The sequence below is a fragment of the Gorilla gorilla genome, chromosome 6 (assembly GCF_029281585.2).
Source record: "Gorilla gorilla gorilla isolate KB3781 chromosome 6, NHGRI_mGorGor1-v2.1_pri, whole genome shotgun sequence".
Lineage (NCBI taxonomy): Eukaryota > Metazoa > Chordata > Mammalia > Primates > Hominidae > Gorilla > Gorilla gorilla.
This window is the reverse complement of record NC_073230.2, coordinates 153319040-153334616: the sequence shown is the minus strand read 5'-3', so window position 1 is coordinate 153334616 and position 15577 is coordinate 153319040. Positions and strand designations below refer to the sequence as shown.

At 42.8% G+C, this 15577-nt stretch overlaps 1 long non-coding RNA gene across 1 annotated transcript; it reads right to left on the bottom strand.

Annotated features, from left to right (window-relative positions):
• Positions 1–3719: 3719 nt before the first annotated feature.
• Positions 3720–14731, bottom strand: LOC134758878 (uncharacterized). The gene is made up of 3 exons (XR_010134551.1): positions 14156–14731; positions 12297–12413; positions 3720–4704 (listed from the first exon to the last, which is right to left on the bottom strand). It is a non-coding gene; the product is annotated as an uncharacterized lncRNA (long non-coding RNA).
• Between the last annotated feature and the right edge of the window lie 846 nt (positions 14732–15577).

Here is a 15577-nt window from a genome sequence, read left to right as displayed (position 1 = left end):
AAGCAGTAAACTAGTCCGTCCTGCGGTTTTCTCTGTGGTTATGTGTCTCCATTATGTGTCTCCACACTCACACTAATGAAGAGCTCCATTTTCGTCCTTTTATTCCACTTGGCTGAGCAGTTACTGGATGCCATTCTCAGGTGGGCACCACCGGGCATGACCACATGGAGGGCCTCTTCCCTGGGCTCATCTCTCCCACTAAAGAAGGAACTGGGCATCTTGGGCTTTTCCTTCGGTCCTCACATTTAACCATATTCTATTCCCAAACCCATGACTGACCCTGAGCAAATCTGAGTCTGGGCCTTTCTCTGGAAGTTGGGCCCCATAGGGACGGGATCACAAGAGAAGCCTGAGAATATCTGAAGTCACTTCTCTAGTATTGTGAACTATGACTTATTTTCCCACAGCTCTTGTTTTTGTGTATGGGGGGCGGGGCTGGGGAGCACTCCGAGGATAGCAAGTAGACAGTTCTCTCCCGCACAGGGGGATGTGACAGCATCCCCAGACTATAATGGCCCAGACCTCACTGGGCCAGGACGAAGGGTCCAGAATGTTCTCTGTCTCTCCCACCCTAGCTTGCAGAGGCACCAAAAGACACTTTGCTAAGCACCTTGAGAGATCACCCCCTAAAATGATCACCAACCATTTCATGCTTAACTCTCACCCATAGACTGCAATTTTACCTCCTCCATTTGTTTATGGTTACCGTTTGAGGTTGGGTGCTAATCTCGGGAGGTTTGGTTATAGGTTGAGATGTAGGAAGAGGAGGGAACAAGAGAGAACTTAACCAAAGATGGAGAATGCTCCCTAGATGTCTGCACAAGGGGTCAGGAGCTCAGGAAAGAATGGACACTGACTGAGGATGTACCACCCTCCTGTTTCATTGCACAGAGTGATTCTGCATCCACATTGAACTCGAATAGCTTCCTTCTGTCCTCTGGTGGTGAGCCAAATTAGGCAAATGACAAATTAGGCAATGAAGGAAGAAACATCAATTAGACCTTATTGGTTCTATGCTTGAGATCCTGCTTTAGTATGTTAAGGGCTAAAGGGAGCATGAGAAGGAGGGTAAACAACCAATTTGTATAAAAAGAGAACTGGGTGGTGCCTGGGAGAAGGGCGAGATGGGACTGAAAAGGACCAGAAAGATGAATGAAGGGTGAAGACAGTAGTATAAGCAGTAGCAAAACATTGACTGGGTGATGAAAGAGAAAGATAACCACAGAAGAAAAATCTATCCTAAAATACATCTAAACAGAAAAGAAAAGGTAAGGCACAGATCTGGAGATTGGAGGAAAGGGACCTGAGGGGTACTAAAGTAGGAAAGAACAGGTCAGGAAGGGAACAAAGGAAAGAGGCTAGGGGGTGGGAGAGACAGGAGATGACACATGAATCAGGAAGTGGAATGGAAAAAGAGCAGAGAAAGGCTGGGCGTGGTGGCTCACGCCTGTAATCCCAGCACTTTGGGAGGCCGAGGCAGGTGGATCACGAGGTCAGGAGATTGAGACCATCCTGGCTAACATGGTGAAACCCCGTCTCTACTAAAAATCCAAAAAAAAAAAAAAAAAAAAAAAAATTAGCCAGGTGTGGTGGCGGGTGCCTGCAGTCCCAGCTACTCAGGAGGCTGAGGCAGGAGAATGGGGTGAACCTGGGAGGTGGAGCTTGGCTTGCAGTGAGCCGAGATCGCGCCACTGCACTTCAGCCTGGGAGACAGAGCGAGACTCCATCTCAAAAAAAAAAAAAAAAAAAAAAAGCTGAAGGGACAGGAAGATGAATATGAAAAGGGGGAGAGTCAGTAAATAGTTATAAAGATCAATGTCCTCCTAATAGATAAAGAAGAGTAGTGTTTAGGGATTAGAGAGGTGTGATTAAAACAATAGATATGTGCAAGCCAATGAGAAAATGTCTCTGAAAGAATGCAGAAATCCACCAGAGGGGCAGAAGTCAGGAGAAAACCAGAAGGTCGACTTGGCGGATATGTGATGGAGATTGTAATAGCCAGGTTTCAGTACCCTTAATTTAGGGATTAGGATATGTATTTGTTAAATTATGAAATGTTTTATGATGCATAACAACTGAGTTTTTAAAAGTATATATTTACATATCTCATTTTGTTTTCACATTCTGTCTCATGAGGCTCATGAAATGAACAGCCTAAAGACAGACATAGGGCAAAATAGATGGAAGACTGTAACTGCTCTTTCTATTAATCACCAGAGAATTCTGTTGCTTTCAAAGCCCTACATGGTGGCTGGATATTTTCTCCTCCAGATCTTAATTGGTTCATGCTCCCGCTATTCAATGATTAGCAGCACCTTTGTATAGAGCAAATACAGCATCTAACACCAAGAATCGAACGGAAATCAACTTTGACATCTGTCCTTACATGCAACTCTTAGATAAAAAGTGTTGATTTAATAGTATACTAAAAATAAAATGAATTGAGAATTAAAAACAAACACTAAACAAAGAGAAAATCGTGAAAACTTCTTAGAAGCATGGAAACTTAGGGGTGAAAGAAAAAATCCAAGCTCCTGACTTGCAGGAATCTCTTCTACCCACCATTGATGGGGCATCATTCAGTATTGTTTTCCCAGTGGAGGGCCCGGGGCTTGGGGCTAACTCCCTTTCACAAGAACCTGCAGAATTTTTGAAGAGCTTTATTATAAAATTCTTCTACTAGAAATAAACCAATATCTTGTTTGATTGATCTGGGTTTTGTTTTCCAAGTACTACAAAAAATAAATCACAAATCTAAGGACTGTATATCATTCCTATTATAAAAGCTTTGCCTTCTACAGGCGATGGTGGGAGCTCTGTCTGCTAGCCCTCATGGGGCTCGGGCTCCAGGCTCTTTGCCACCCTGTATGCCTCTTTTCAAATAAATGTGAGTTTGCCCATGTTCCTTTTAGGAGTGGTGTCAGAAATGAAGCCTACTTTGAATGTGGTCTGGTCAACATTTTGGTACAGCTGTCATCTCCGTTAAATAGGATACCCTACAAATGGTGTCTCTATTAAAACACATTAGCATTTTTGTGCAGCTGGTTCATATTCTTGGTCCAAAACTATGACCTCTAGGTCATTTAAATAGAAGCTGTTTTAAAGGCAGTTCACCCTCCTCATTTTGCACTTGGAGGATTAACATTTCTAATCTAAACATACAGAGATTTATATGGCCTGTTCAGTTTCGTTTTGTTAATTTTAGCCCAATATTGAGCTTAAGATGCTCTGGAGTTCTTATATAATATTAGCCATTTTTTTTGCAGTTTTGTTCTGCCTGCAGATCTGATCAATATGTTTTACATATTTTATAATCAAATCATTAATAAATTAGTAAACAGAATATAGGTCAGCACAGGACATTTTGGTACTCCTCTTTGAAAATACTCCATTAATGGGTACTTTTTTTTTGTATAGAGGGTTAAACTAGCTACAAATCTTCCTTAACTGTATTATCATCCCATACCATCCTTTACTATCTCCCTCAAGGATTTAGGAATAAAACTCCTGTATGATTCAATAAAATCAAAAACATATTCTCTGTATAGCACTCTGATAATACAACATTCTTGTAAACCTAAATATATAACAAATGAGACAGATTAGTTTAGAACACCTGTTGTCTTTTCTGGCTATTTTTTACCTAAGTGTTCATAAGCCATTTTTCAAGAATCTCATAGAATTCCATAAGATTTTACATTAAATTTATTGTCCTTTAGTTTCAACAAATCATGTCATTGGAAATTAGGATATTTGCCTCTAGTAAGTCTTAGAAACCCTCTCTTGTCCTGTACTAGAAAACATATCGGATGATTTAAAAGTTATAAGGCTCCAATTTGGGTTTTTAAGTCCATCTTAGTATTATTTTTTTTTGTCCAACTCTTTTTTTTTTTTTTTGAGACAGAGTCTCACCCTGTTGCCCAGACTGAAGTGCAATGGCATGATCTTGGCTCACTGCAACCTCTGCCTCCCGGGTTCAGGCGATTCTCCTGCCTCAGACTCCCGAGTAGCTGGGATTACAGGCACGTGCCACCACGCCCAACTACTTTTTGTATTTTTAGTAGAGATGGGGTTTCACCATGTTGGCCAGGCTGGTCTCGATCTCTTGACCTCGTGATCCACCTGCCTCGGCCTCCCAAAGTGCTGGGATTACAGGCATGAGCCACTGCACTGGCCCAACTCTTTTAATTTCTAGAATATATTCATTTCTTTGGGAAGATAGTCTGAAATAAAACTCAAGTGCATCTGCTGTGTTTGTATTGTATGTTGACATTATGATGTCTGCCCGCAGGAGTACATTTCTCTTTTCTCTCTCCTTCCTGTCCCAAGTTTGGCTTTATTATTATCATTGCTAGTGTTACTGTTCGTATTGGTCTTCAGCATGCTTGCAGAGCGGAGTTTCTTCCAGGCTTCTCACTTTGAGATACCGTCTTTGGAATTCCAGTGTGTGCTTTCTTTTAACTTTTGCATTTTTTCAACCTTTTCAAGATCTGAGCTTGCCTGTGTAGCCAGCCACACTGTCACCTTTTGGATGACTTCCTTTGTCGCTGGTTGTAACGATGAGTGATTATATCTTTAGAATTTTGTTTCTGATAGTTCCACATCACTTTGAGCCATCCTCAGGTGGAAGAATCTTGCGCTTCTTACAGGAAGCTCTAGCTTTTGCTCTGGTTTTGCGTGGAGAGGGAGCAAAGTTTCTGCATGCTGGAATGGAACAATGGTCCAGGCACTCTGCTTAGAACACGAGGCAAATGCATTTCAGCCTTGCTCCTATTCCATCTGCTTCCTACCCTCCCTTCCCCCCACCCACATCCTCCTCGTCTAACAGTGCAACCTCAGGACTTTGCAGTTGGCCAGAGCAGAATCCTTCCTGGCAAACTCCAGAAAAAACAAACAAACAAACAAACAAACAAAAAATCTGTCCAGTCCTCCAATTTTAGCTTTCACTACTAATATCTTTCCACTAGATGGCAATCTACCACCAGTTTCACTGTGGCCCTAAACTACTCTGGTTGTTTACAGCAAGAGTCCATGCGAATCTTCCTGAATTCTTTCTCCAAAATGGCCCAGAGCCCCATCCTGTCAATAATATCGGGCTCAAAGTTGTTGAAGTCATTTGGGTTATAGCTTGGTTTTCCAGATTAAAAAAAGGATGTGCAGTTAACTTCGAATTTCAGAAAAACAAATAATTTTGTAGCATAAGCCTGTTCCCTGCACTATTTGGATATCTTGCATTTTTAATTTTTTTTTTTTTTTTTTTTTTTTTTTTGCTAAACCTGGCAAATCCTAGTTGTAGCACTTTGCTAAGGACATCTACATCCATGTTAGTTTTGCAGTTCAAACAGATAATCCTGAAGTTGGCCTCCATGTTTTACCCAACTTTCTTACTGTTCAGACGCCTAGGCAGTCCTGGGTTCATTGCTGGCATTTTAGTAACTCCTCACCCCATCCCTCACCATTAGGACTCTCATACAGGCTCTGCAACTGTCCAAAAAAATCATTTCCTTTCATGTTCTAAAACTGTTTGATCCCCATTCTATTTTTTGTTCCTGTAGGCTGAATATTTTTTTAATTTTGAGACAGGGTCTCGCTCTGTTACCCAGGCTGGAGTGTAGTGGTATGATCATGGCTTACTGCAGCCTTGACCTCCTGAACTCAAGCAACCCTGTCACCTCAGCCTCCCGAGCAGCTAGGACTACAGGCAAGCACCACCATGCCTGGCTAAATTTTTGATATTTTGTAGAGTTGGGGTCTCACTATGTTACCCAGACTAAGCTCAAGTGATCCTCCTGCCTTGGCTTCCCAAAGTTCTGGGATTACAGGCCTGAGCCACCTCACCTGGCCCTGAATCTTTTATATTAGTTATTCAGATAATTTTATGAGATAGCCCATTAGAATTAATTTTAAATGTCTATTTAAATATTATTTGCAGAAATGGAACACAAAACAGAAACAGGCTACAAAAGACAGTTAGGCTTTTGTTGGCCCCACTCCAAGTAAATGGTCTTTATTAGTCAACAGCAAATCTGCTTCCCTGGAAATGATGCACCTTCTTCAGTCACCCCCAAGTGCTGATATTCGAGTCCAGAGGGCCAGTCCGGGAGATTCAGTGTTCTTATGTTTGTAGTTTAGTTCATACTGTTCTTTCATAAATACCCTTTCATTTGAGTTTATAACAAAGCCCTGAGATATAGGGCAGACATCCATTCCATCAGGTGACAGGGGTTTACAGGCACAGACAGTACTGGGTGAGCACAAAGATAAACAAAATCTCGTCTCAGCTTTCAGGGAACTGCCACTCTCTCTGGGGAGTCTGACAATCACATGACCAGTTACAATACAGGGGGCCAATGCTGTGAGGTGCCAGCCTGGGAACAAAGAGTGGCAGGAACTCAAACGGAGGAAAAGCCACGTAAGAAAGCTCTAGAGTCTAAGACATTAAAGCTAGCTCGTGAAGGAACAGTGGAATCTGGATAAGCAGAGGAAGGAAGGATATTTCAGGCAGAAAGTATAGCCAGTATAAGACCACTGAGATTGGTAAAAGGATGAGAGAGATGCTCAGAGTGGTAGGGTTTGAGTGGAGGGGCTGGGGTGGCAGATGAGGCTGGCAGGGAGATTGGGAAAGGCCTCACACAATGCTGAGTGTTTGCATGTATTCTTTGGGCAAACAGTGGCACTGGCAGTTTTAACTCATGGGCATGACTCGCCCACATTTGTGTTTTAGAAAGTTGAACAGGCCGGGCACGGTGGCTCACGCCTGTAATCCCAGCACTTTGGGAGGCTGAGGTGGGAGGATCACGAGGTCAAGAGATTGAGATGATCCTGGCCAACATGGTGAAACTCCGTCTCTACCAAAAATACAAAAAATAGCTGGGCATGGTGGCATGTGCCTGTAGTCCCAGCTACTCAGGAGGCTGAGGCAGAGAATTGCTTGAACCCAGGAGGTGGAGGTTGCAGTGAGCCGAGATCGCTCCACTGCACTCCAGCCTAGCGACAGAGCGAGACTCTGTCTCAAAAAAAAAAAAAAAAAAAAAAAAAAGAAAGTTGAACAGAGAATGAGATTGATAGATGGAAAGAGGAGATGCAGGGACATAATCCAAGGCTGCTGAGACAGCCTCACTGAGAGATGTGTAGAGTAGGGCAGGGTGAAGAGAGAAGAGCGAACAGACTTGAGGAATATTTTGAGATGGAGTTTCGCTTTTGTTGCCCAGGCTGGAGTGCAATGGCACTATCTTGGTTCACTGCAACCTCCACCTCCCAGGTTCAAGCGATTCTCCTGCCTCAGCCTCCGAAGTAGCTGGGATTACAGGTATGCGCCACCACACCTGGCTAATTTTGTATTTTTAGTACAGACAGGGTTTCACCATGTTGGTCAGGATGGTCTCGAACTCCTGACCTCAGATGATCCACCCACCTCAGCCTCCTGAAGTGCCGGGATTATAGGTGTGAGCCACTGTGCCCAGCTTTGACGAATATTTAAGTCAGAATCAATATAATGTGGTAGATAATTAACTGAAAGAAAATAAGACTTTGGTAACTAAGAAATGCTATAATTGAGAAAAAATAATGGAGATTGTATTATGCCATTTTTGCATTGCTAGGCTGGGTAAATAAAAGAAGTTTAACTGGCTCACGGTTCTACAGGCTGTACAGGAACCATGGTGGCGGCATTTGCCTGGTGAGGGTCTCAGGAAGTGCAGGGTCATGGCGAAGGCAAAGGGAGAGCAGGAACAAGCAAGGGAAGAGGAGGAGGGTGCCACACTCCTTTAAACAACCAGATGACCATATATGGCATGAAATCAAAGCGAGAACTCAGTCATGATTGCAAGGCCGCACCAAGCTATTCATGAGGGATCCTCCCCCATGACCCAAACACCTTCTACCAGGCCCCACCTCCAACATTGGGAATTACATTTCAACGTAAGATTTGGAAGGGACAAACATCCAGACCATATCAGAGATGAAGCAAATTTAGGGAAAAGGAGAGCTTCGTTTATATATGTTGAGGATAAAATTCCTGTAGTTATCTGGTTAGATAAGTGGTTATCTGGGTAGAGTAGGGTCTGTAAGTTCCCCCCATAGGGTAGAACTTACAGATCTTTGTTGTAAGAAAAATATAGAACTAGGGTCTGTAACAGAGACAAGGACTAAAAAGACCAAAGGCAGCTCTTAGGCCTATTCAGCATAGAGAACACTAGTTCAAGTCAAGAGAAAGTCATGCAGGCACAGCACGTAGCAGGAAGAAAACTGGTCTTAGGCAGACTCACTATGTTTCCTACGGAAAGAACAACATAGTGAAGGAGCATTGGGCAGAAGAAAAAGTGGCATTGATAATGGGTCAGGGACAGCCTGAGAGTACAAGTAGAAAGAGCTCCAAGAGGTGCTGGATTGGGAAATGATCAAAAGCCCAAACAGGGCCGTAGGTCCTGGGGAGGGAGGTTGAACAGGTGTGAAAATATAAATGCAATTATCCAAATTCACAGAGCAAGAAACAGGTTTAAGTGATTACCTAAAAATGCCTTAACCAAGGTCAGGTGTGGTGGCTCATGCCTGTAATCCAGCACTTTAGGAGGCCGAGGTGGGAGGATGACTTGAGTCCAGGAGTTCAAGACCAGCCTGGGCAATATAGCGAGACACCCCTCCCCCCCGCCCCCCCGTCTCTATTTTAAAAATTATCTTACAATTATCTTTTAAAAAAATGAAATTAAAATAAATGCCTTGACCAAGTCTAGATAGAAGTCTTTTAGTTTTTTATTCTCCACTTCAGCAAGTGCAGATAGAAGAGTCTTGCTTTGGGAATGCTAATATATCTTCGAAAAAACTGAAAGAGCCTTAACAAGTAAAAGGCTATAAATGATAGCCAATTTTGTGTGCTTGTATGTTTTACAAGACCATCAGGAGCTGAAATAGCTTACTTAATCCAGAAATTGGTCCTTAGGCAAAATATTAATGATGATGCTAGCTATTTATTTGGCATTCATCGTGTATCTAGCTCTCTGCTAGGTAATTTTATTTCACAACCACCCTATAAGGTATTCTTTATTTGACAACTGAAAATCTGAGACTCAGAGACATTGAAGTTATTTGCCCAAAGTTGCAAAAGGAATACATTCTGGACATGATTTAAGCCCATTCATGAGGTGTCAACTGCAATAAGCAATGTCTAGTGATAGTTTTAGAAGGAGGTGTTAAAGAAGGTCAAAAGCTGGGATTGGGTGGGACATGTCAGAAAAGAGTGGGTATAAGCTAGATTTGAGTTAGAATCAAATCTTTCCACAGGCCTTGGGTCTGTGTTTAAATAACTTAAATACTCAGTACTGTTTAGTTTGATTTAAAAAGAAATAGACACATTATTGTGATATGTAAGAGGGAAGAGAGAATAGTCGTCAAAGGGAGCAGGAAGCTGAATGTTCCAAAACTAGAAAGGGAGTTGGGATGTCTGAGAAGAACAGGTAGTGAGGTTAGTGAACGTGTAACCTAAGGAGCAGTGTGAGAAACAGAGGGGGCTCATGGACGCTGGATGGCTAGGTTGGGCCCAGCATTATTACCTGGTAGACAACGAGAGGGGTAAATAATATAAAGTCAAATTTGAGACTGTGGAACACTCTTCCAGATAGATTGTGGGTGAAAAGACTGAGAGTAGATGGACCAGTGGGGAAGTCATTCCAGTACCCAGAGATGAGGGGACCGAGACCAAAACAGCAGTAGGGAAATAGGAAAGCAGTCAATGTGATCAATGCTGCGAAGAAATCAATGAGTTGACTGCATGAGTGGGGAGGAGAGAATGTCAAACGGACTCTGGGTTTCAGAGCCCAGGCATCTGGGAGTAAGATGTGCAAAATACACAAGCCCAGGGGAGGAGTTGGTGTCAGACCCAGGGTTGTGGCATCTACACCTTACTTGCTTCTTCATTCTGTAGCCTTTACATTTTATTTGTTTCTTCATCTCATTACCCTGGCAGGTTGCCTCACATACATTCCTACTGCCACAGTTTCATTATCTGAGAATGGAATTTCCACCCACAGAGATTCCAGGGTGCTTTCTGGTACACTTTCATTCTATTGGTTTTTATGTCATTCTTTCCACATAATTCTACCCAACGTGCCCCTTCTCAAGCTCCTGCACCCTTACCCCAGCCCATATTCTTCTAGCCTGCCAGGGATACAATCCTCTGTTTCTCAAAAGCCCCTTCATCTGAGCTACCAACCACAACAAGCATTTAATGTTTCCAAGCATTCCAATTTGACTATTTCATTATTTCACTTCATTGCCCCATACAAAACAGATTGTTCATTTTAGTCTGACTTTTCTTACTTCCTATAAATTACTTAAATTGGTGAGATCAGGTATATTTTCATACCCGATAAACAAAAAATGTTCCCAGAACCATATTCAAAAGATGACTGTCAAACGCTTTAAAAAAATATACATTTGGCAGGGTGCAGTGGCTCATGCCTGTAATCCCAGCACTTTGGGAGGCCAAGGTGGGAGGATCACTTGAGTTCAGGAGTTCAAGACCAGCCTGGGTGACATAGCAAGACCTCATCTCTACTAGAAATCAAAAAAATTAGTTGGGCATGGTGGCACACGCCTGTAGTCCCAGCTACTCTGGGAGGCTGAGGTGGGAGAATTACTTGAGCCCAGGAAGTCAAGACTGCAGTAAGCTGACATTATGCCACTGTACCCTAGCCTGGGCAAGAGTGACATCCTGTCTCAATATATATATTCATTTCTCTTGGTTTCTTAACTGGAACACACCTTATCTTTTTTCCCTTATATTTGTTAATGCAAATATTATTTTATTTAATCCATTTTTTTGAGACACGGTCTTGCTGTGTTGTCCAGGCTGGAATGCAGTGGCGTGATCATGGCTCACTGCAGCCTCAACCTCCTGAGCTCAAGCTATCCTCTCACTTCAGCCTCCCCAGTAGCTGGGACTACAGGTGCATACCACCACACCTGGCTAATTTTTAAATTTTTTGTAGAGATGGGGCTTTGCCATGTTGCCCAAGCTGGTCTTAAACTCCTGGGCCCAAGGGATCTGCCCACCTTAGCCTCCCAAAGTGTTGGGATTACAGAGGTGAGCCACTGAGCCCATCACAAGTATTATTTTATTTCGGGGAGGAAGCCCGGTCTTACTGCATAAATCCCATTTCTCCCAAAGATCTGTTTGTACTCTCCTCCCTTGAATCTAAGCAGCCACCTCTATACACACACACACACGTACACACACACACACACACACAGAGGACTCTTCAGTTCTTTAAGGCCCTGCTTGTGCAAGGACAATGAACTGCTTTGAAAACACCACCTTGATTCGTGTTTTCTGGATCATGTTGCCTGACTAAGCTCAATTCCGTAACCCAAACCTGCTTATTGACAATTCCACAAGTCTGACCACCACCTCCTCCTGCTCTCTCAAAAATATTCTGCCTGTGCATTTTCTGTTCACTCAACCTTTGCAGTGTATGGCAAGTCACCTTCACCCTTTGGGTGACGAGCACAAGCTCAGCAGGTCACTTGCTTACATCCTAGCAGTGGACATAGAGCTGGATAAATCTGTCCTTTATAAGCAACTGGCTGTATGACCTTAGGTAAATCACTTCCCCTCTCCAGGCCCCACTGTAACCAGTGAGGGTGTTAGACACAAAGACTTTCAAGGTTCTTTCAAATCCAGCAGTGGATAATTTTCTCATTTGCACCACACGTTGATCTCAATAAGAAAGTACTTTAGAACGGGCTGGCTGAGTCCCACTGAGGGCCCATCATTTCTTTGCTTTCTGCATTTCCCTTTTCTCCCTGAGACTGTCTGCTTCTGGGATAGACTACAGTCTGTCCTGTTGGGCTGCTATGACTCTCCCACAATATCCCACGGTCTGTTGCTCTTGCCCACCTTTTCCCCAACAGTCTGAATGTTCTCCCTGGTGCTCAGGAGCCCCTTGGTCCGAGCAGATGCAGAGCCCCCATCTCAGCACACCATGTGGACTGGCTGCCTCTCTCCTTCTGGGTTTCCATCTGCATTGTTCAGAGCTAGTTCCCTCTCTGAAATGCTCAGGTAAACTGCCGGAAAATATTCATCTGCCCCTTGGTGCTCCTGGAGAATGCTGTGAGCCAGACGCAGCCCCTCCCTAGAGCAAGTTCTACCCTCAGCCCATGACTCATTCATGGAGCAGCAGACACCAGCTACCCCCACCCCAGCAGCGCGGAAAAAGTTTGTAACGCACACCAACCCGGCTCCTTTCCTACACAGATGCCCCACTCACAGCCACTCAGAATCAACACCCTCACTCACTCACCTTCACCTCCAGAGTTCTGTCTGCGCCCTTAGCCTCGTTTTTGCGACGCTCCTTGGGAACTGCAGGGTGAATGGATGCTCTTCCAAGGAAGAAGCTAGGGAAATTTCCACTCCATGACTGTCATTTACAATGGGCGGGTCGGAAAAAATGGGTCAAAGACTATTAAGCATAGAGAATGTTTTCTAAATCTAAGCAAGAAGTGCATTTGAATCATGACTGAGTTTGGCATCTGTCTCTCTTCAGCTCATTTACTCATAACCTTCGGCCCTTCCACACACCTGACTTCAGAGTTAGAAGATTACCCTTAACTACAGGCTTGGAACTGCTGTAATCACACAGCTTCTGAGTCATGTTTACAGCCAGTGTGGCTCTGGGGTCACTGGACTGTGTTAGTGATAGAGCAGAGTTACCACCACAAAAGATATTTACGTGTAAGTCTGAAACATCAACAAGTATAAACCCGCACAAGTCTCAGTGGTGTGTCTTGAGGGGATGGGTGGGGAATAACTGTCTGTGAAGGGCCACTATATCAAAACACTGGAATTCTCATTTGACCCCATAAACAAGAGGAGTTTATGATAAGGGCAACATCACTAAATACTTAAAAAGCACACAGACTATCAAGAATAGACCAGGCCGGGCACGGTGGCTCACGCCTGTAATCCCAGCACTTTGGGAGGCCAAGGTGGGTGAATCACGAGGTCAGGAGTTCGAGACCAGCCTGGCCAAGATTGTGAAACCCTGTCTCTACTAAAAATACAAAAATTATTTTGTGGCATGCGCCTGTAATCCCAGCTACGTGGGAGGCTGAGGCAGGAGAATTGCTTGAACCCAGGGGCCGGAGGTTGCAGTGAACTGAGATCGCTCCACCGCACTCCAGCTTGGGTGACAGAGCAAGACTCCATTTCAGGGAAAAAAAAAAAAAAGAACAGACCAACATGAGGTCCCTCAGGGAATCAAGTTTATTTAAGGGGGTAAATATGTGTGCAAAGGAAGGGGGTAAATATGTGTGCAAAGGAAGGGGAACCAGCAAATGTAATCAGGGTTTTAAAAGACATTTTGTTGTTGTTTTTTGGGGGATGGAGTCTCACACTGTTGCCCAGGCTGGAGCGCAGTGGCGTGATCTCAGCTCACTGCAAGCTCCACCTCCCGGGTTCACACCATTCTCCTGCCTCAGCCTCCCGAGTAGCTGGGACTACAGGCACCCGCCACCACGCCCGGCTAATTTTTTGTATTTTTAGTAGAGACGGGGTTTCACCTGGTTAGCCAGGATGGTCTTGATCTCCTGACCTCGTGATCTGCCCGCCTCAGCCTCCCAAAGTGCTGGGATTACAGGCGTGAGCCACTGTACCCAGCCTTAAAAGACTTTTTAACCACTTCTATCCTAAAGGCTAATTTAAAACAAAATCAGTCATAGAACTCAGATTCATTTTATCTGTCATGGATATAAAAGTTATTTGAGACAAAAAACAAAATTAGGGAAAATAGACACATATTAAACTGTGTGCCTTCCAGATACTTGCAGGCTGGTCTTATTAAAATCACTATAAATGGCCAAGACAGAGCAAGTAGTGCACAGCTAAAAGCTAAAGGTCATAGTTAACTTTAAGTAAAAGTTGGTAGTAAAAATAAACTTTAAAAAATAGCTTTCTAAGCTGTGTGCTTAGGCAAAAATGACAGAAGTCCAGTGTGGTCAAGTGCACAAATAAAATAACTGAGCACACATCTGTATGATTTTAAGCTCCAAGCATATTACAATTCAGAAAAGGTTCTATGAATAGAACTATTTTTGTCTCCTGAAGACACTACTCAATGCATTGTTTTGCTTAAGAAAGCAACAAAATACTATATAATCATACATGCTTCAAATGCAGTTCTGTCCAAAAAGTCTTGGTTAATGATTGTTTTCATAATCTCTTTTAAGAAATGGCCATGTAATGGTTCCAGTAATCACTGAAGAAGTTGAATTCAATTCTGGAAATTTGAAGACGGAGAGGACAATGAGTGAACCTATATTCAATTTTTCTAAACCTATAGTTCAGTAATTCAACCGAAGAGACATTACTCATATCTAAATTTCTCTTTTTCTTTTTTTAACCAAGGACTTAAAAGACAAGTAAAGCCTAATGCTTTCTAATGTCCCAGATTAGGTGAGTATAACCCAATTAAATGAATACATATTAAAAATCTAAAGAATAGTTTTAGTTAGAAGTCTTACAGAACTTATGTTAAAAGGATGAGAAAGCCTTAACAACTTCAAGCAAAGCAGCAGCCATGCAACTCAAAAAATTATTTGCATTCAGAAGCTGCTATTGTACCTCTCTGAGAAAATAATGGAGAATTTGCCTTGAAAATAATATAGGGCTGGATATGGAACTGTTTGAGCCATATGGCCAGTATTCAAATACTGGTTTGTACAAATAGTTTGGATTATAATTATTGTTATTGCAATCAATATGAATCAATTATTATTTTATATGTTAGTATATGCAAATTATAGCATATACAAATAATATATATTATTTACTTTAAAAATCTGGCTTTTTGAAAAGAGTGAAAAACCTCAATTGAACTTCTCTAAAACCATCCTGTTTTGGATATTTTAGCAATGTCATCTTGTTTATGATAAAATAATATTAGCCCACAACTTTTTTTTTTTTTTTTTTTTGACATGGAGTCTCACTCTGTTGCCCAGGCTGGAGTGCAGTGGCACAATTTTGGCTCAGTGCAGCCTCTGATTCCTGGGTTCCAGCAATTCTCCTGCCTCAGCCTCCTGGGTAGCTGGGATTACAGGCACGCACCACCATGCTCAGCTAATTTTTGTATTTTTAGTAGAGACAGGGTTTCACCATGTTGGCTAGGCTGGTCTCGAACTCCTGACCTCAGGTGATCCGCCTGCCTCGGCCTCCAAAGTGCTAGGGTTACAGTCGTGAGCCACCACATCCAGCCTAGCCCACATCTTAATGGTTATAGTGATAATTTTTTTCAACATAAAGTAAACTGGCCAAACACAGTGGCTCACACCTGTAATCCCAGTACTTTGGGAGGCCAAGTCAGGAGAATTGCTTAAGGCCAGGAGTTTGAGAGCAGCCTGGGCAGCATAGCAAGATCCTGTCTCTACAAAAAAATTAATTAAACTTAAAACATTTAAAAATTAAAAAATTAAGCAAGCTAACATGTTGGGATATATTGAAAACAGTGTGTATTATTAAAAGGACGACAAATATGTCACATCATTGTTAAGTGGGCCTAGGACAAATTTTATAGCATCATTCTTACCT